At 40.2% G+C, this 22,590-nt stretch overlaps 1 protein-coding gene across 3 annotated transcripts in view; it reads right to left on the bottom strand.

The window, feature by feature from the left end:
* Positions 1 to 18,717, bottom strand: part of ZMIZ1 (zinc finger MIZ-type containing 1) — a 298,803-nt gene extending 280,086 nt beyond the window's left edge. For all 3 annotated transcript variants that reach the window (XM_027699954.1, XM_027699958.1, XM_027699957.1), the window contains exon 1: positions 18,576 to 18,717. The gene's annotated coding sequence lies outside the window, so the exon portion shown is untranslated. The remainder of the gene's footprint in view (positions 1 to 18,575) is intronic.
* Positions 18,718 to 22,590: the final 3,873 nt, after the last annotated feature.

Below are 22,590 nucleotides of genomic sequence, written 5' to 3'. Positions count from 1 at the left end.
AATTTGTCTTATGAGTCAAAATAATGGTAGTTTATAAAGCCCCTACCACAGACTAGTAAAGAGACCAGGAGAAAACCCTGAAGATAGGGTAGGCAGTGCCAACTCTCCAGGAAAGGACAGGCATAATATAGAAAGGAAGAAACAGAGCTACAGCAAGACATCAATTTCAGAAGCAGCCAAGATTAAATAATACATCAAATCAAAACACATGTAAAAACATGTTATATTTCCCACTACAACACAAACTCATTCATTTAATAAAAAATAGACTTTTACAATAGGCTTCAACTTCTTTCAAAGTTGCACCACCTTCCTAGTCACAAAGATCAGATTACAAACTCTCTGGTCTTTTTACACATTGCAAAACTCATTAAGAACCAATGACTCCTGACCTTGGATTAAGAAATCTAACTGAGGAAGGGTAGACTGTCAGCCTGAAATGAATGACACTTAATTACTCCATCAAAACATTAAATGTATCTCTGAAGAAATGTTCACATCCACAAAAGTTTATTTTTCTAACTACACCAGCTGACCTAATTAAAAACCCTCTACCTAAAAACCCTCTACCTTGTCCTGACAATTAAACAGCAATCTCTCTGCTTATTCCTTTTTACACTAAGTACTAGCTTTAAATTTCTAAATCAGAGAAATATCAAACCAAAATTGTTTCTTAAGGTGCTTTATTTCTCATTTTTGCTAATGTTACTTTAATGAACAAATATAGTCCTCTAAAGAAGGCAGTGACTGGATGGAAGCATTACAACAGCTCCTGTCTCTTTTCATCTGGCAAGAAGGCAACGCTTCAAACATCTTTAATTTCATACAGCCACGGGAGACTTTAAAGGAATCCAAGAGAAACTTGTAGACACTACCGAAAATCATCAATAATTGCAGCAGTCTTCTGGTTTCATCCGTATTTACCATTCACATCCTCTGTCACATAAAGAAAAGTGGTTGTGTATGACATCAGACATTGCAACAACCATTTCACATAACTACCTCTTCCCTCCAAACAGTTTGTCTCCATGTATGTGAGAGTTGGATAAAGATGGAGGAGCTCTTAAGCAAGAAGCTTTCGCTAGGGAACCGGCCTAGTAAAATAATTTACAACTGACTGAAAAATGACTAATCTCAGGTAAACTGTTTGAAATTTCCCGCATTTATAATTAAAGAATTCTCTACCTGGAAGATATTTTTAGGAGAAGGAAAAAGAAATGCAAGAGAAAACATGAATATCTGACTACAGAAGCAACTGATTTGGACCATTTAAAGAACAAATCCAAAACCTGCAAGTGGGCTTCTGCCTTCATAATGGAAGTGCCAGTCAAGTTTAGTTGTTCTTGCCCACAAAAAAAACCGGCATCGACATACAGCCAGAGTGTGTGTCAGTATTAATAATCACACTTTTGCAGTGTGTGATTATATACAATACAATATATTATATACAAACAATATATTAGACTTCCCTCTCTCTGAAGAAGCTATTTTTCTTAATCAACTACAATTAATAATCTAGTTGCGATGTCTTGGTACATGAAAGGCATGAAGGATTTTGATTCCATCAGTTTTATTGCTACCTCTTATAGCCTGTTTGATTCTATGTAAAATACTAACAAACTCCTTTAACCAGTCCCAGGCCACTCCATTGAGGAACACATTATCTACGCTTCTGTTAGTGCAGGCACAAAGCAGCTGATGAGCACAGAGTGCTACAGACACTGAGGTTATAAATGTTGTTTTATTATCGTGGCAGTAAGTCACACTACGAATTGCAATAAAATCCCTTAACATTTTATTAATATTCAGGGTCATATTAGGTCAAGTGCTTGTGAATAAACTCTAGAGGATGGAGGTCTGGCTCTAAGACCGTTGTTACCAATTGGTTACATTTTAATAGATTTATTATCCAGCTCCAGTTGTAGAGCTGTGACTTGATTTCATCAGGGACAAAATGTTTGTAAGCTAAGTTTGAAAAGAGCAAGAAGAAGAAAAATAAATATGCGTCTACATAAGTATTCTTAGAGTCACCCACACACATTAGACAAGGAGGATGTTCTGGTAACTGCAACGCCACACTGTAGACATGCCTTAATTACTCCATTAATAACCACCTATTTCCATACAAAACGCAGACCAGTGTTACTGATATAAGCATTTACAGTCTTCAAATAACCAAAAGCAGACACATTTGCTCCAGCTAAAAGTCTTGTAAATACCATTTTTAGTCAACAATGTGGTACAAACACAGCATCTGTATTTCTTGGATACTGCATTTTAAAAGACTGTCAGCTCCTCACAAGATAACCAATATCTTGTTTTTCTGATCTTAATGCTAGCCAGTTTGCTGAAATTATTACTTAATCTAATTATGGAATATGTCTCATTGCATAAATATTCCAAGCTCTACAGCAGGATTCCATTTGTAACTCAGAGTAGTGTAAAAACAAGAGTTAATTGCCTGTACAAATATTTCAGGGTAGCGTTTACGTAATCTACAGTACATTAAGTACCAGAGTTGTGCTCTACTGATAGGTGAAAGAACAACTTTGAAAGGCAACTGCGTTGCCAATTAGCTTTCAACAAATATGTACACAAGCTGTGCTTGCAGGCTTGTGCTCAGCTTCCTCATTCTCCCCAGATTGCCTGCTTTTATAATGGTGAACTCCTTTCTACTCTAATACCCAGCTAACTTCACACTGCTGGAACACAGGAATATGGCATACTTTATTCAGCTGGAGTTGTAACCCACTCAAATTTAAGATCGTGATCTGTGACCAAAGTCACACTCCAGTGACAAGGATTGAACACAAATTCCTTAGTTAGGTCTGAGCAGGGGGAAACATAAGGAAATTGAAAAATCTTCTGTTGTAGTTAGTCCAAAGGATGAGGCTTTGTCTGTATCACCCAAACACATACAAACATCCCATAAGTCCCAGTTCCTGTGTGTCAGTCCTCCTCAAGGAGGCTGAGCCAAGAACATGTACACCCACATGCATACTCTCTGCAGCAACACCATGTTTTTGCCTAACAGAGTTGTACACAAATTAAGAAATAAACCCAAGTTCACAAAACCACATGAAGAGGTTAATGTTTGCAGTCTTTGGGTAAATCTGCATGGTGCTCCACCCAGAAAACAGACTTTTTAACTCAGGAGAGCTGCTTACCTTGGGCTGACTCCTGGTCCTAGGACACTGTGCTCCTTTGCTTTGGGTACCCAGATTCTGTCACTGAACAGTGGTTTGGGTGTCACTGAACAACAATGTGCAAATACTTCGTTTTCTCTTCATAATTTGCCTTGTAGATTACTGCTACAAGCATTATAATAGACTGAGTCTAAAAGAAGTATTTCACAATTAGCTTTCCAAAAAATGTTAAAACACAGCTTTCTGCAATGCTTCCAAGTTCCAGCCCTTTTCACATAATATTTTAAACATCCCCCTCCCCACCCCCCAAAAAAAAAGTTATCATTGCAGTTACTAAAATGGAAACATTCTGCAGAAAAAGGAGAGTTAAACCAATTCCGGAATTCTCCTTCATAAATTCCTTTGGCTCACATAATTTATGCTATATAAATTGTAATTTTGATAATAAGGCAGCTGAAAATAAGTCTAGTCTTGTAAGTTGTGTGGGTGTATGGTTATGCTTATATAAAATTTAGTTATCCACATTACTTCATAAACATGTTTAAGTATGCTTTCATGGATATCTATGCTCTCTGTGGGCACGTTTTGTTTCAGTATTCAGGAAAAATACCACTATCCCATATAGCGTAAAGCTTGTGAAATCTTTTTGTTAGGTAAAAGTGAACAAAACCAGTTCCTTCTGCTAGTACCCTTACACTATTAAACTGGCTGAAGAGCGATGAAGAAGACACTGTGAGACATGAAAGTAGAGCAGAGATCTGTGTGGCCTTGCAACTGCTGAGTTAGAAAAGTAACTTCTCTTGCATTTTCTATGAAGTGGTTCATATCTGGACTCTGTTAGAACAGGAAGGATTGCCAGATGATCAGTTTTGGACAGCCTAAACATACCAAAGCATAAACAACTGTTCCTTTGATTCATTCATGTGTGATGGACAGCTTAACATATGGACAATCTGTGGTCCTTTGTTTGCTAATACAGTGAATGGCACAAATAAGTCCCCATACTTCTTTTTCCCTTTTTAATTCCTCTTTTGGAAATGCACTGGTCTCAAATACAGTATGTTACCAAGATGAGATGTCTGTTTTCTAGAGTGGCTTATCTTCCCATAACATTTGCCTTTCTCCAAACAGGTATTTGAACTTCTAAGAGGACATGACATGCATTTCAACAAAACAGTAAGGTAAGCTTCAACTTACCTTCAAGCGCAGCAATACTGAAAAATAACTCAGACCAGCTTGTATAGCTTAGCCTGAGCAAAGGAACGCCTCCCTGCTCCTGGGTGTGACAGGCCACTGCCTCCCATTAGGGAGGATGAGCAACAGCAGCCCCGTTGCTGCTGAGCTGGCACAGTGCAAGGGCTTTCGGCACCCCTTCACTTGAGAGGGGAGCAAGCTGAACATGGTGACGTTTCCTTCAACAAAACCACATCTGTTCAAGTGCCTTCACGGGGTCTTTAACAAAGGGCTCAAAAGCCCAAGTTCAACTGTAAATAAGGAAAGGGACTTGAAAACTCATTTCTGGTGCACCTCTTCCAGATTACAGAGGCCTTGGTATCAGTAATATATCCGTACACATGGTGGGTTAAAGAATAAAAGCTAAATACTGCTGAGTATATAAAATTACTTGGAAGGCATTGTAGAGAATCAGAATAAAAGACTGAAAATACATATGGTGATTGGACTAAATTACTTATTAAAGGCGGGCCATAGGAGAAAAATTTTCAGGAATGATACAAGCCTTATAAGAAGCTATGTTATCTTTACATCATTTTTAAAGTTTCAAATTGTGTGTGTATATACATGTAAACATACAGCTTCACATATCATACTGCAGTCTCTCTGAAGTAGTCAGATTTTTTTTATTATCTCCAATTACTCATATAGTAACATATGTTGCTCTGTTTTAGCTTTCGTTTAGATGTACATAATCATTATTCTCCATGATAGCACTTCAAAACTTCCTTGTCCTTCTCTGCACACTACATACATTAGACCTTTCCAATTATATCAACTGCAGTTTTATTCCTATATAATGATGGCACAACTTGTAAATGATTTATATAGAACTAGCTATGCACCAAATTGTATTTCCTCCTCCTAGAAAAAGGTCTGAAGATGAACAAAAGATTTATGCTGCTGCTTTAAATAAAACATAGTTGTATCCTTCGGTTTGTATTTAGAATTACAAGTACTTGTTTTCTTTAAGAAACACATGCTTTCAAACAATTTTTTTAAACTTAAATTTCCCTTTACTTTTGTGTACCTGTCATGTTTGTGATCTTTATTATAGCGGGCAAAATAAGAAGGGGAAAAAACCCCAGACTTAGGAACCATCAACATTTCCAGTTCTCTGTCATTCCGTCTAATCCTTCAGAGTAATATAACTTCTGGTTAACACCAAATATCTAGCGATATCCTTGAAGGCAGCACTTAGCCCTATCCGTGTATCTTGACATTAAGTGTTGCCAAATTTCTTTTCTTGCTATCACAGCTTAAGAAAATGAATCCAACGACAAGAGGAAAATGTCATAAAACTTGATTGTATACTAAGGATGCTCACACATGAGGATGTCTAAACTCTTCAGAGTTATATCAAATTTTATAGGCAACACAGTAACCACCCAAATCCTAAACAGCCGGAAATGGTGCCAGTCGCAGTAACCAAGGTTTTTTTCTTCACAGTTCATCAGCTGCCCAACAGCTCATCAACAGAAGAGCCCCTTGCAAACCCACACCACTTTCTCCCCTCACAGAGCCGTGGCCAACTCGTCAGGCAGCATCCTGGGCATTCTGCTGCTTCCACACTGATGACAAGGTGAATATGGTAGCATGGCCTCAAAGTATCACTTGAAAAAACAAAAGCACCCAAAACAACCCAACTATGAGACCCACCATTTGGACAGCCTGCTGCAGAACAGAAATCATCATACATTTAAATATATGTAAGGTCGCTGCTTGCAGATAAAAGACAAACTTACTTTGATTTGTCTTCCTGCTTCACCACTTCTCCCCTGTGAAAGATGGAATTACTTCACTGTAAAAATTCTGGCAAGGGAAAGTTTGCACCAAAACAGGGAAATTTGTAATGAAACAGAGGCTGCCCAGGCACATGGTGCTCCCTCCCTGATGTCAATGTGCATGTAGAATATGTGGCATGTTTTCCACTTCCAAACCGAGTTCCCCGTCGACCCTGCACTAGGAGTATCCAAAGACAACCTTCTGTGGGGACACACAGCCAGGCCCTGAAATGAGTCCTCAGCCCCATGCCCAGCAGCTGTGCTCTGCTGCTGCAGCGTGTGCTCAAGGCTGGGGATTCAAGGCAGGAGCCAGAGCTGAACAGGGGACCTCAGGGCTCTCTGCCTCTGGTGGCATGACCCCAGTGGCTTCTTTGTCAGGATGCAGAGGGAAAAACCAAAGAAAGGAGAGCTAATGACAAGAACTGCAAATGTTGGTCACAAGTATTTCACGTTCTTTCTATATGCAATTACTGTGTAGAAGGAATAAGCTGATTTTAGCACTCTCATCTTCCATGTTTAGTTGCATTCCTTTTCTGCTATTTAACTCCTCCCATCTTAAAAACAAACAAACAAACAAAAGAACACAGTAAAAAAAACCCCAAATATCTGCTTTTATTTCTAAGTCAGGAATACTGCTTTGCTTCAGTAACTTCAGGACCCAAAGTTGCACTATGTTGAATTTTACCTTAATTTCTGATGCATCACATCAGTTTTAGACTGTTAACATCTCTTGATAACACTGATCTCTAGTTGTGCTAATTTTAGACAAATCTGAGTCAATTCTGAAAACAGAACAAAACTATTGAAGCACCATAGATAAAGCTCAGTTAAAATCCTGTGCTGGCTTTTCTTAACTGATATTTGAAACCATACAACTCATCAATATTATGGATTAATATTGACTTTTACTCTTCAGCTCGCAGTATTTCTCCAGCTGTATTTAATGGCTATTACTACAATTATCTGCATTTTAATTTTTCGGCATTCAGATTTTTCTACTACTCTCCCAACAGTTTTTTTTTTTTTTTAATTTTTTTTTTTTGGCCCACTGCCCTTCCTCACAGTGTCCACAATCCGTGGAGAAGAGATTGCTGATGGCGTTATCACAGGCAAACAGAATGAAGCTAATGGTAACAGGCACTCCTTGCTAGGTAATTATTATAGGAGAAGGAATGCAAATGAGCCCTAATCTGTCTCACACAATGGCAGAGGTCTCGGATTTGCATTAAACCTCTTGCAGCTCTCCCAGATCGGGGACTCTGCAGATAACAATGCATCTGCAGCCCAGGCTGCTCGGGTGGTTATTACATTGTGCCCCCAGCAGGTACAGTGTCCCTGAATGACTCTCCCCTCCCCCTTTTTATCTCCTGTCCCCTCCTCCTTCCCTCCTTCCCCCCAGCTTTGCTGGAAAAAAAAAAGCTAATTGTGCATGCCATTTTGCTTGATTCATGTTTACAATGAGGAAGAAAGCAGTGCTGCTTGGTAATTATAAGAGGGAAATGGACATCAGGAAATCTCCGTTCTATTCCCAGCTATGTCATTCACTTGCCAGAGAACTGCAGGAAAATAACTTTGTTTTTCTGTGCATCCATGTGCTCAGTTAGAAATGCAGGGTTGGCATTTGAAGTGGCCCAACAGACTCTCATTTTACAGTGGCACCTGCTGAACACTTTCAGGAAGCAAATGCTAGACCTTCACTTGAATCTAGGCTGAGCTCATGATAAGCTGCAGTCCTTCAGAAGAACCAATGCCTGGATGTCAATTCCCCTTCACGTAATAGGTTGTTAAGAATGATATTCTTTTCCAGCACTGTGGCTTGATACAAAAACACCTAAACCAACACCTGCCAGCTGGGCTCAGTGCTCAAAGGTGTCTGCACAATAGCAGATCTTAACAGAAGAAGGTGTAGGAAATATGTTTGAGGTGCTCTGGTCACAAGTCACACAGCACCAGGATAAGATTCTATTTTCCTAAAGCTCATCTTCTCTAGCTTCTTCCTCATGGCTTGTTTGGATCAGGAGCAAGGAAGTCAAATGTACTGAACCCTTCCTTCCCGAAAGGAGTCCCAGTTTGAGGTCAAACCTCCTTACCAGGATGTCAGGTGGAACAGACTTTTTCCGACACTAGTGCCTTCCTTCCTGAGCACTCATTTGCTCCTGAGACATTTTTTGTCAAACGGGATAAAATACAGTAATAAATTATTTTCAAAATTAATCTTCAGGAATCAAAGTATCTGCCACAAAAACACAGACTAGAAAATGATAAGTGGGCATGTAAACTAACTTCTCAGCATACACACACACCAAAAAACACAAGACCAAAAGCATACACATTTTATGTAAGGAATAGTTTCAAAAATCAAGAAGAATCACCAAATTTATTTGCACATCATCACTACTATTCTAGTAGCACTTGTTTAGTTTTTATCTGAAACACCATATGCAAAGACTTATGTCATGTAAATCTGTTATTAGGCAGGTGTCACACTAACTCAAATTAAAATAATTTCACAAATAATTAAGATACTTGCTACTAAATTATTGATATAAGGTATAAAGTAGCTACATTTAATTAAGGTGCACTAAGTACACGGGTACCAATGATGTCTGAAAAAAACCCAATTTTCAGATTCCTTATATCAAGGGGGTAGAGAGGAGAATAATAATCATAACTGGATTTTGCAAGCACCATGTGCAACTCTTTTAATTTATTTTCAATTTAAGACTGTATCAAACAACCTAAATTTGAGTCCTAACCACAGATGCACAGTCCTCTATGCCAGGCCTAGACTGAGATACTGAGGGAACCCCAAGAGCCAAAAAAATTGGAGCAGTCACCAAAAAATAGCACAGTGTCACATGACTAAATACCATCACTCTCAATTACACTATTCAGAGACATTAATCATCCACTGTATTTGCTCTGGAGACAGCTACACGCTTTGTTCTTTCTTCTATGAGGTTTTTTCTGCCTTTCTCAATCTACCACTGCCAATACTGGCAAGCAGTTCCTTTGGAAATCAGCTGTGGGTATTTTTAAAGCCTGTGTAGCTGTCTAGATTGGGTAAATACTGTAAATATAGCCCCTATTAAACTATGGCCAGAAATGAACAATTTTTTTTCTACAACAACAATAGTTAAAAAAACAGAGTGACAGAAAGTGGTTTTTTAACACCATGTAACAAGGTTATTTTTCAATAATCAAAGGTTTGCTCATTTCCATCTCATGGAGCAGTAGGTGGGGCAGTGCTACTTCTTTACACAGGTAGTGGAGTACACTATGCTTGTCTCTGGGATCGTTTCAGATTGCTGGTATCCTCGAGCAACGTTCATTACACCTAAACAATCAGTAGCTAGTTTAAAAACATACTTATTTTTAAACAATGCCGTGGCTTGTTATGATACTGAGGTTCTCTGAAAGAATCTTCTCCCATTTGCACTGACATTTAAGGTCCTTGCCACTTGGAAGGGCTGACATAGTACAGTGTTATGAATGAACAACCTTTATATCAGAAAAGCAAAAGCTATCTTGCGCTGACTCGTTTCCATAAAACAAAGAAGAAGATTTTCAGTTATCTGGTTCATAAAGCTGCAAACATTTTCCTATGTAATCTTTGTGCTAACTTTCCAACACTAAAAAGCACTCATTCAGAACACAAGATGGGGGTATTTTTAAATTATCAAGGCATGACAGGTATCAGAACCTACAGTTTACAATTCTAACATGCTCAGGTTCAGACTTGAGCACTGGTCTCTAGGCTGCTCCTTCCCAGTGACCAGTTACTACCAACTGCCTACTGGTGCCATTTTTACATGTGCATAAAAATATTACTCCAAATCCAGATGTAGTTGTGGAGCGCCTGAGAGGCTCACCCTCACGTTGCTGCCAGATCAGCAAAAGCACCAGGGCAGAGAGAGTCAGGCAGGACAGCCCAAACCAATTTCACTGCCACCTGAACACACCGGGCTGACTCTGTCCAGGGTGGACGCAGCCATCTCACCCCTCCTGCCTGCAGAGGGTGGTGGCAGGGTGGTGGCCACCCCAGAAGTGGTTCAGGGGGAACCACTGCTCACCCTGTGACCCTTGGCCCATCACCAAAGCCGTGCACTTCAGGACCACTCTCACATTAAGCATTAACTCAGCCAGTTCAGCTGTGTTGCCGAGTAGCCAGTCAAATATTTACAAGGTTTTTAGAAGGTGCGAGATTAACCTCATCCTTTCAGTGTAAAACCCAATGTCCACGATTTCATACTCTATTTTGCACACCCAGAAGTTACAATTCTGAAGCTTTGAGACTCCCAACACGAAGTCGTTAGAAAGAATAATCCAAACAGGAAAACTAAGAGGGACTCAATGCACACTGTAGACAAAATATTGGCACCACACACAGTGCTGGCAAGAAGAGCAGCATGCTGTGTTCCTAAGGTGGAGAGCAAGTAGAATCCAGCTCATAGAGCTGGTGGTTGCAACTTCACCTGACAGCAGCTTTCCCTTTGTTGAGTTCGTCTCTAGGTCACTTTATGGTAAAGGCAAAAATTGCCATTGCACTTTCAAGGATCTCAACAGCTTTTCAGCCACCGTCCCCACCACCCCCCCTTCTCACCAGCCTTTTGAGAGTTTCCCTCTATAGCAGCATTCTGCAGTTTCAGGGATTCAACCTTTCAACTGAAGCATGCGAGATCACTTATACTCTTGAACCAGTGGAGCTGCCAGCCTCCCCTTTGTTGCACAGGGATTTACACTTGAATGGCGCTGGGAAGCAAAGTCTTTTAAGGAAAGACTGGTGGGGGGAAGACAATTTACTTGCCAGGATCCTGTTCTCAAATCACGTCCATCTACCAGCTCCACTTCTCCAGTTAACGTAACTACAGGAACCGTATCGAATCGCTAGTTTGTAAGGAGTTTGCTGTGAGGTGACTTCTATGAAAAAATTGCTAATTTGAGTTTATTTCAACACGGATATGCATAGTCATAAGTGAAGTTCATTTCAAGCCTATATGTGGGCATTTAGATTAATTTAATTTAGCCCAATTTAAAAGACGTCATTCTCTCAATCTGAGACTCATTTATATACTTCCTATTATAGCCCTGCTTTGCCATACACATCATACCCTATCTTATGGCTTCTACAGCTTTTCAGAGGAGACACCGGGGAACAAACACCACTACAGCACAGATGCATTGCAGATCATTTGAACAAGAGTAGGCAAGCCTGCTCCAGTTTAACAGAGACTAACACACTGGCTTCGGCCCTTCACCATCACCTTAGTGCATTTCTGTTCCTAAGCTGCAAGTGGGTAGATAACTACCCAGGCTATGTTTGCAGTTAACAGGCAGTATCCTATTGCTGCCTTTTCAAACAGCGGCACTCTTGTAAAGCCACACAGTTTTTGTTTGTTTGCTTGCTTGCTTGGAAGCATAAAGCCTGCTATCCCCAAAGAAAAATAACAACATCCGAAGTATGGAAGTTGGCAAATGCTAATCTGGCATAGAGAAAGATCTGTAAGGAACATATCTGCTGTTTTTAAAATGTTATACCTGCTTCTGGTTTGATTCTATATTCTGAATTGGCCACATGCCAATGTGAAACTCTGTGAAACACACAGAGAGCACTGCCTGCAGAGTGAAGCAAGAAGGCCAGCACGCTCCAGAGCTGGTGGCAAACCACAGTCCCCATCAAAACCACATGTGCCAGAGACCAAATATTTTGCATTTTGCTTACTGCTAATAAAGCTGCTTCACTTCATTAAAAGCAGCTTATCATTTTATCTACTCACTCTGATTAATTAGCCTCTAGTTAAAATGAATAAGCACTTGATTCGAGGATTCTATTAATGTGACACCAGTGAACCACCACTTGCATACTTCTTCTATCCTTTTCCTTCTACTCTCCTCTCCCTATACCAAGTGTCTTATTAGTGTTCGGATTGACACCCCCAGTGTCACCTTTGAGGATACCACAAACACTTAAAGAGAGAGGTGAGTAAGGAAATATCCCACAGTCATCCAAGGCTCAGTTTCCCTGCTGGAATATACAGATGGATATAATCTACTTCTCACTGTAATTATGATCACAAGCTTGGAAAGAAACAGCATGGAAAGAAGAAAGAGCCAGGGAAACACATTGCGTTGCTGGGAACAGGGGAAAAACAACAGTACCATTGAAACATACAACTCATTTGTCTTTCCAGAATAAAATAATTTTAAGTATGAAGCACAAACAGCAGTCAGTTCCATCAAAAACCTGACTTTCTTAGAGAGCGAAGAACTTTCTCCCAAGCCAAATACCATGTGCTGTATATGCATAAAGACAGCTTCTGCTACAGTATATGCCTACAGATTTCACAGTTGCATATGACCGCCAAAATCTCAATTTCTAGTAGCAAAAAACGTATGTTACCATTATTTAGCCAAGCATCTGAAGACTGAAATACATCATAGTTGCTCATTTTGCTGGCAAACAGTGCTTTGCTTCGTATACCTAATTTTCTTTTCGAGTCAATTGATTTTACGAATGTCACAAATACCCAAAGGTGTATGGGAAGCTTAAAAGAAACCAAACCAAACCCCAGACTTACACACCTTCCCTTTTTCTTCCTTTACCTTCCTTGAAATGTTAAGCATCCACTCTTCAGCAACAATGCCCACAGGGGACAGAACGATCATTAGCCCTAAAACTGCAACAAATTCATATTTTGAGGGAGGAGTGGAAGACAGGAAGGTGAGGAGAAGGGAAAATAAAAGTTCCTGGGTCATTCTAACATTTAGGTCTAATTTCCTTTTAATTATAGGTAGAATAATAAGGAAGGGAGTGGAAACTTTGCATTTATGCTACAAGCAATTTAAAAGGTCTCTTTCAAGAGAATAGCTTGTTTAGGTTATGAATCACAGACTATAAGCACAAGCCTGAAATTCACAGTCCAGCCAGGCAAGGCTGTATGTGAGAAGGCACCAAAGGAAGATCTGGTTTACATCACACAGCAGGGCATTAAGTGACCATGAGTCACTGACGCACTTCATCTGGCTTTTAAGGACATCAGCACCAGATAAAAATGTTTCAGGACACATTTTACGAAGCACTTCCCAGTATAAATTTACCTGGCCAATTCAAATCCGCACAGAATTTTCTAGACAAAATTCGTTCAAGACAAAGCTTCCAGGATCAAGTATCTTCTGTCCTGCAGTTGGCAAGCTATTATTGCAGCTCTCTACTGTAATTCCTGGGCTAACTGGAGTCTTCCCATGGGCTGAGCCCAAAAGAGATTAGACAGGATGAATGATCCCCACCACCACCACCTGGGCTGTAAGTAGCACCCAGTCCTCACAACACCCCAGACAGCTCCACGTTAAACCATTTGTATGCCAACACAGTAGAAGAGACAGACAAAACTGGAAAACATGATTTTGAAGTATCAACCCATGATTTTAGGTTCATCCTTTAAAATACTTGGTTTATGGATGAAAAATTCTGCTGGTTTGGATTTGTTCTTTTTTTATGAGTGGCCAAATTATTGAAACATATAAGGAATTCACAGGCATCTTTGTGCAGTTGAAGGATGAGGCAGTGTGCACTGAGATGGGTCATTCCCTAGCAGAAGAGGACAGTCATAACTTGCCAGGAAATAAGACATTGCTACCTTCAACACGGACCTTATAGCTGATTTGGCCTTCCAGTTTTCTTTCAGAGGGACTGACAGGTAATGCAAATAAAAGCAAAATACCCAAACCTTCCACCTAGGCTAATATCTATGTGTTATACTTTGCTCCTCTCATCATGGATTAGCACCACAGGCTCTTGCAAAAACCCCTTCCTGTAGACTGGCTGTTTGTACTCCCAGGGCTCTTCAGCAGTCACTGCAAGCCACTCAAGCCAGAGAGCTCCTCCTAGAAGCCCTGCAAAGCTCCAGAGAACACAGGAAGCCACCTCAGTGCTCAGCACAATTACTTACACACCAGGGGTGACAGTGAGCAGATATCTGGCCTCCAGAAGCACCCCCTTCAGCCCCTGGGAGTGGACGAAGAGTCAACCAATGACCCAACTGCAGTTCATCAGGGTGGTAGGACAGGGAAGGATTGGAGGACTCAGCACAAGAGAACATGCTAGTCCATGTAGTACTTAATCTGAAATAAGTACACCCAGTTCTATATTCAGAAGTAGGTCTACACGTCTCAAACACGATGACTGTAGGGAGTAGCAAGAACTCCACTGCATTATGGACAACTAAGGCAGGCAGACCATAACTTCTGAAACTAGAGGAAAGCCAAGTAACCCAGAGTTAGCTCTGCAAACACTAAGAACTGAAGAGTTTTAACCAGGGACAACAAATGGTCATTGGCACAGCTACACTACAGGGTGGGGGGCACACACCACGAGGCAGTACCTTCTAGACCTCCATACAGATACAGATACCTCAAGACAAGCCCTTGCAGTGTTCTCACCACCTCTCCCCAAAACCCTATTCACTTATATCTGTGGACCTGTAAAGTCTGCCCTCAGAAAAGGGCTGACTCAGAAAACTGAAAGGGTAGAAAATTGAAAATCATGGTTCTTACCACCATTTGAACCTATCTTCCTGCGCCTAGATATTCTAAATTTTCACTCTGCCTCTTAATATTTTTTAGATCTTGTATATGAAAGAAGTGATTTACAAGCAAGTTAATTTCAGCTCTGAACTCTCCACTTTCTCTACACTTAAAACCATGAAAGGTGTTTTAAACCATCTTTTTGGAGGCAGAAAATAAGCATTTCACTTTCTGAAATCTACATGGCAAATGGATTCTAAACATAAAAATTACCTAAAAAATGCACTGCTGGCTGGGATGAAAATTATTTTTCCTTCTCCAATAAAGTTTGAGATTTAAGTCTTCTCCAATCAGAATAAAAAATTAATACCTGTAACGTTCATAAAATGAAAATCTGAAAAAAAATCAAGGATTTTACACTAAAAAACAAGAGAGGGCTAGGCTCATTGTTAACATAAAGTTAATTAAGTACTTAAAGACCTTGAGCAGTTGCAAAGTCCTGACTGAAAGCGGCAGACAGTTAAAGCTTTGCAAACTGATAACTCTGGAAGAACCTGTCATCTTCTCATAAGGTGCAATATAGCTTTGACAGTCGCTTCATTTTATTGAATACAGTTACTGAATGAGAAATCCTGACCCCAAACATCTCAAAGGATTTAAGGGAGAAAAAAATCAAAGATTTGAAACAAACACGTTGTTGAAATGCTCTACAAATGCTCAAGAGCTATGAACTTGATTTATACATGAAAAGAGAAATACAAACAATCAGGGTAAGCTTCCCACTGACAGGTAAGTTATTATAGGCATGCTGTTTAATACACACAGCGTCACCCACCCAAAATGTTAGCTAGCAGCAGTGTCACCTTTCCTTTGGAGACGGTTCAGGTTGATACAAATAAGAGAGGAAAACAGGGAAATAATGAGGGAAATAAATGTTCTTTCAAAAGTCAGGGCAAAATAGTCATACTAGATGCACTGATACAAAACATAACTTCTGAAAAAATCTGAACAGAGGTATGGGTGCTCTATCAAGGAATAAAAAAATTCAAAATTATCTTTGCCCAGATTTAGCTAGGAGGAATGGGGGGAGAAAAGCACAGCATTAAAGGCAAAAAACAAAACAGAGCAAACTGTAGTCCACTTGCCAGCCTGATCTTTTGTTGCCTTGTCCCTTCCCTGCCTCTCCCTTCCCTTTCTGACCCCTCTTCAACACTTCCAAACTGGGAAGGGGTATATGCTTTCCCCCTCCCTCCACCTCTGCTGAACCTGCTCTAGTCCAACACACAGGCAAGAATTTCCTCTTGGTTTGGTTCTCAAATTTCACTGTCACATCCAGTCTCTCCTCCCAAAGCTTTTCACCCGGAGGACTACAGTCTGCATGATTGCATTTGATAATACAGACTCTGCTGCTTAAATACCGTACATTTGCAGACAGTTAAAGCATGTTTTACAAAGGTACCGAAAAGGGGTTTAGCAACATACACTTCCTGAGCATGTAAGTCGCTGCAGCAGCTGGAAAGGGACCCTGCTCAACATGGGACATTTTCCCTCTCCTCACCAGGATGAAAAGGGCACACAGAGAGAAGGCGTTTGTGCTGGAGCCATTCCCAAGCCATGGCTTCAGAGGGACAATTCATCTGATGTGTTATAACTCAGGAAGCATATGCAGGAAAAGGATGAGGGGAGCAGCAAGCAGGGATTCCCCTCCAAATTTCCAGTGCCATGCAAGAGGGACAAACAGATGTATCCAGCCAGAGAGAAAAAGCACTGGGCTGTGCACAAACTCTCAGCTGACCCTATGAATTGAGCAGTGGCCCTTGTCTCCACTGCACATCACTGCATAAGACATGTACTGGGAGGGAGACAATAACAAGAAGTGATGCCCACAATCCTGCAAAATAGCTTTGAAAGCTTGTGCTTCCCTCAGCCCCCAACCCAGGGAGTTTGAAGGCATTCAGAAACGGTACAAAAACTCGGCTGGAGCTACGAATCTTAATAGCAGCTTTCCTTCACACCTGCGGCTCAGCCAAGCCTCCCACATCTCAGTGTGCCCCAAAATTTCCCATTTCAAAGGAATTTTACAGAGCCTTCTCTTGTTTGGGAGAAAACAGGTTCAGAGGCCACAAGGCAGCTTCTGCAGGCTTCTCTCAGCACGCCACAGCATCAGTGGCGGAGGCAATGCCTGCCTGCAACAGCACAGGCAGCTGCATTCTTTAGTCTGGCACCAATGAGGAAAGCTATCATCCATTTTTAAGTTAGATTCAAGGAACCAGCTGGGGACCAGCGATTGCCATTTTTGAAGTGCAGCATGAGGAGTGTAACCAGCCTTTCCATAGTAACGAAGATTAGCGGCCTTGAGTCTGACACTCCTCCTGCATTAAAAGATAGGAGACAAAGAGAGAGACAGGTAATTACATAGAAGGAGCCCTGGGGAAATTGCAAACTCCTTGAGAACCCTTTAGCTGGTCTGTGTGTTTCTTCTTGTCTCTGCTTTGGTTAAGGTCTCCAAGAAACATTTGCCCATTAGATCATTAGCTTTATTGCAGAAGGTAGCCAGACAGCTGGTACTGGCTGTTCAATAAAGACTTAGCTTTCCTCTGCACCATCAAGAATGAGATGCAGAATGAGAAAGAGAACATCCCAAGGCACATTACCTGTCTGGAGCTTATCCTTGATAAGTTAGTGTACTTAGTCAGTCTGAGGGGTCTGACAAATGAACTCTGACAAATCTCACTGGGGCAATTTAAGACGTTATTGCATCGCACTGTCATTCCAAACCCTTCACAAACGTTAGCATCACTGAGCAATCTGGCAGAAAAAGTTATATCTGGCATCTCCAATTGAGAACCTAGGAAGTTATCACAAACCACTTCTCAGCACTGGTTCAAGTTAAGACATCAACTGTGAACCAGAACGGCTGAGGTCTAGAGAGAAGATATTGCCTGCACTACAAGGAGCATTAATATCTATCACAAAGATGGAATAGGAAATGACATCTCAAAGCACTGCAGCTCCTAAGCAAATATAAATCTAAACATTGAGTTTTGATACTAAAATACATATGCAGTTTGTCTAACAAAGACTTAAGTCTACTCATGCAGCTCAGGATGCTTTGTGGATCAGCACTAATTTTTTGTACTTTACATATCCCTGACACATAAACTGAATTGCTTCAAGTGGAAGGACAAACATGGATTACATGTGGTTCACATCACCAGATAACTACAAAATTAAATTCCTCTCACTCACCGCATTTTGCACTTTCCCCCAAAACTAAAAAAAGTCTGGAGAGGTGAAGAATTGCCATGTGTTTCCAACTCTTCACAAAAGCACGCCATTCAGAGCTAGAGTTGGGGTTCCAGCTAGTTCCTATCTTATCTGTCAGTAGTACAACCAGCCACAAAACCATGACAGACCCCAGAGAAGATGCCAGGTTTAAAATACAAATCAAAACAACTTCACTAGCAAAACAATCTATATTTATCTGGCTAGATGTACATGTATGGTAATAATAAAAGAAGCACTTGTAGACATTTCTTCAACTTGTCTTCTCCAGACCTAACTCATCATCTTTCCATCTAAGCTGACATTCACACAAAGATTTAGTTAATCAGTCTGTGATACAACAGTTTTACTTTTTTTTTCTCTGCAAGCATTTAAAATGAATCTCATCATCTAGTTTTTCTCAAGGGACTGTATCCTACACTCAGAAGTAAAGCGGGAAGCCCATAAAGTTTCTGTTTGCATTGCGGTGTTAGAAGGGCAATCCACATGAACCAGAAATTTGTCTAAACTCCATGTAGACGAGCTTCTTCTACCATCCCCTTCCCTTCCAGAAGGAGCAGAGCAGGCAAGACACCTTGAAAAGCAGATAACAATTACCTCTTACCTTTCTGAAGAGGCCGCCGCCAATTAGCACATTCCTGGAGCTTCTAATTCAGGCAAGAAGAAAGGAGGGGAGGGAAGAGGGGGAAAAAAAAAAAAAAAAAAAAAAAAAAAAGAGGGAGTTGTTTTCTTCCTCAGCACAACAGTATTTCCTAAGGGGTTGAAAAAAAAAGAAGAAAAACGGAAATAAGTATTAGCATTTATGTTTTTCCAAGTGGCTACAGATTACAACACTTGTCTGGCAGAGCTACTGTGCCTCTCCTTCTGCAGTTCCAAAATCCCAACTTAGGGTGTCCTGTATTTTCTCCATCATCACCTTATCAAAATACGGAATATGAAGGTCAAGTCAACTACTATTAAGAAAAGCAAAGTTAGATTCCTGGCAGAATAGGAAAAAGTCCTGTACTAGTTAAAGTCCGATTTGAAAATATTCCTGAGCACTTATTCTATAAAGTAAATATGCTTCAGCCAAGCTCACACCCACTTCTGTAAAAATTCAAATGAGCCACATTTACTATCAAAATAGTTGGCAAAAGGCAAATTCCAACATGCATACTGAACATACAGGTATATACGGACATTCGAGTGCTTATGCACTCTTCTCTGAAAGGATCATACCTGCAATTATGAGGTATTTGCAACTAATCAAAAGTTCTGTTTCTTTTTATGACAAGTACTCTTCTTCTTAAGGCAATTTATTTTCTTATTTTCTTAAAACAACCTATCCCGCTATATTGAATCTTTCAGTAACAGCAAGACAAAAATAATATTTTCTATCAGAATGAAGAAAAAGGGAACCAAAAAAACCCTTTTTGTGACTAAAGATATCATTTAGAAATCCAGCTTCACTCCCATAAACCATAATTCCTCACCTCAGACCATCTCTAACTCTCTGCCCTACTGCTAACACAACTTTAAAGAGACTTACAGACACCCATATTTAATGGGCCCCTCCCTACCTCCAGTACCTGCCTCTGATGAAAGGCAGGAAAATCAAGTGGAAAATTATTTTAAAGGGTGCATGCAAGACATTAACATATTTGAGGAAATGGCAATCAAGGTTTTCCGTGGGGAATGAGCAAAGGGAAACACGTCCAGTCTGTTCTCCATCACATTTTGTTGGCTTACATTCATATAGAAAACTCTACCCTTTTCTGTCCCATGAAAAATCTGAACACAGGTTCTCAAAATAAGGAAAAAAGTCTCTGCTACCTTACATTTCCCTGCACACTTCTACATCCCTCAAAAAGATAATTAACCCATCTGCTAGCAGCATACGGATTCTAGCCTCCCAGAAGAGATTTTAAATAAGGGGCCCCAACAGAGAGGAAAAAACATAAAAGGCAGCACTCCCATCACAGCATCTCCCTTAAAGCCACCACGTCTGTCCAATTTTAAATGGCCACAGTTCCTGCATTTCTCTAGGGGACAAAAGCTCTCTTTTTCTCTCCTCCTGTCAGCAAGACTTAAAGCTGCAAGAGTAATTCTGTCCAGATTCCCCTCTAGATAGGCAATGATTTAAAGAATTCATGAAGTAACAGTGGCAGTGTAAATAAACAATGAAAAACTAAATAAAGATCACAGAAGACGACACACAGAAAATGTGCACTAAGGAGAGAAAGAACGAGATCAGTGATTCAAAACCTCTTCTGCCTTGTTACATGCACCCATAAATAGGCCAAGCAATAATCTGACAATGCGAAAGAATGGATCCTGACACAAAAATGTAACCACTCAAAAACCTGCCTCCTCAACCTCCTCCCTTATAGGTAAACCTTCCCACAGTGGGAAGGTTTCTCAATGTCTTATATCCCCTCAGTTGCACTTCTGCTTTCTGTCAGCTTTCAGCCCTCTTGTACTAGCTGGTGCAAAGAAACCTAAGCCAAAACCTGGAGAACTCAAAATCGTTATACTTTTCTAAAAAGAGGGAAACAGTGCTACAGCCCTCATGGTGGAGAAGGAGAAGAAATGACCCTTAGTGAATTGGTCCTGACATGTGTACATCCCGAGGCTATGTGCAAATCAATACTTACTGAGCAGCTCAGCACGGATCAGGTCGCAAAATGCAAGGGAAAAAAAATAAATTGTATCGCCCCCTCAACCACACGCCAGTTCTGTATCCCTAAATCAAATGCATAATTTGCTTTTCTTTTTCATTATCAAATCAAAAGGATGCTTTTGACAGTATTTTTCTCCCTGCTAAGAGAAACCCCTCACAATCATCAGGTAAAGTCTGTTAAGAACTGAAATACTGGTTACATTTCACGTGCTTAAAAATTTTATGCTTCCATCCTCTTACTAGTAAGAAAAACAATTTAAAGTAGACATACAAGATTTGAAGGAAGCGTATTTTTAAAACAAACATAAAAATAAGAGGTGGCAAAAAAGAAGGCTGAGTGCAAACCCCAAGTTTTTTAACAACATTCTCAAGGAGACAGAAATCTGCCATAAGTACCACTTAGGGACGTAGGTTTGACTCAACATAACTTGCCCCGAAGAAGGTGAGATTGCTCTGTTCTCAAATTCTCAGCCAAGGAAAAAAAAAATGAAGTGAAATAATGCATTACCCAAAAGTCAAATTCTAAGCGGACAAACCCAGTGAAATTACTTACAATACCAAAACACTTGACTAAATTTCTGGCGTAGTCAGAGATAATTCATACGAAAAAAATGTCAAAATGTTGTGGGTATACAGCCACTACAGTAAGGAAACAAACAGAAAACTGGGAAACACTGTATCAAAACCCAACAAATTGTTGACATTAACATTAGATAAATGAAGAGGCATATGTTGAGACAAACACCCTCAGATGGTGTGTGAGTCAACTTCTGCAATGAATTTAGTGGAGCTGCTTTCCTATATCAAGCTTAATAAAAATAATCCTTGATTCTACCAGCTAGGTCTGGGTTTTCATCAGATCTCACATGATGCGTGCAATTCTGGACAGTATCTGAGTTGAAGATTGAATCCTGTACCAGGGATTCTGGAATGTGATCTTGACTGAGAATTAACCTTTCTTTCTGAATGATGATGCCAGATTTATTCCTCCCGCTGCACAATGAAAATACAGTGCTTTTTCCAGGCATTACCCGAATCCAGACCACTTCCTACAGTTCAACGCAAACATCCTACATGACATCTGCCAGGATCTAGGTCTTAACTGATCCAGAGACTTTTTACATTGAGAAAATAAAATTTTGGGAAAGTAATGCCCCTCACTTTCAGTCTGCACCACATGACTGGCAAAGAACTTGCTCACCTTCTCTCTTCTGACCCCTACAAGGGGCCTCCATCAGCTCTTTGGGGAACTACTGTGTCAACAGGAGCCCCTGTATACACAACCAACCTGGAAGATTTTCTAGTTTATTGGATTTTCTAGCTCTATGATGTCTATTAATTCCATTACATCAGGGAATTAGAGCATTGCTGTATGTAAGAGAACCCTCCCCAAACCATGCCCATAACATAATGGTTTAAATGAAGGTTTTTACAGAGAAAACAAAAATGTGTTTTCAAGGTTCTTCAACCTACATACAACAAACGGCTACTTTTCTTCAGGTGAATTATATGCACACTCATAGAAATTGTGCACTAATAGAAATAGGTTAAGTTTATATCATAGTAAAAAATTCTTTCCCTTTTTTTCCTGTTTATTTTTCAACCTCTTGATCTAGGAGAGGTAATAAAACAACTATTTCATTAAGAGAGAAGTAGCAATCTCCATTTGTCATTGTAAAAACCAAACAAGCAAGCTAAGAAAAAGAGTATTAAAATACTTATCCTTAAATATCATGATGAAACGGAGGGGGGAGAAAAGGAATACCTTTTTCCGTATACGTTCTTATACAACCTGTAGTTAACATGTTTCTCAGAACAGTACCAAAAGTATCTCTCACATTAATAAAATATATTAGTCTGTAGTCTGTCTGCCAACAAATGGCAGTGGCACCTCCCAGGTTACTCAGAGCACCCTTCCTTAACTCTCAGGGCAGGACTCTTAACCTTGGCTTTTGAAGCC

Source organism: Neopelma chrysocephalum, unplaced genomic scaffold (genome assembly GCF_003984885.1).
Source record: "Neopelma chrysocephalum unplaced genomic scaffold, ASM398488v2 Primary Assembly neopelma1_143, whole genome shotgun sequence".
Classification (NCBI taxonomy): domain Eukaryota; kingdom Metazoa; phylum Chordata; class Aves; order Passeriformes; family Pipridae; genus Neopelma; species Neopelma chrysocephalum.
This window is presented reverse-complemented; position numbering and strand designations above follow the sequence as displayed.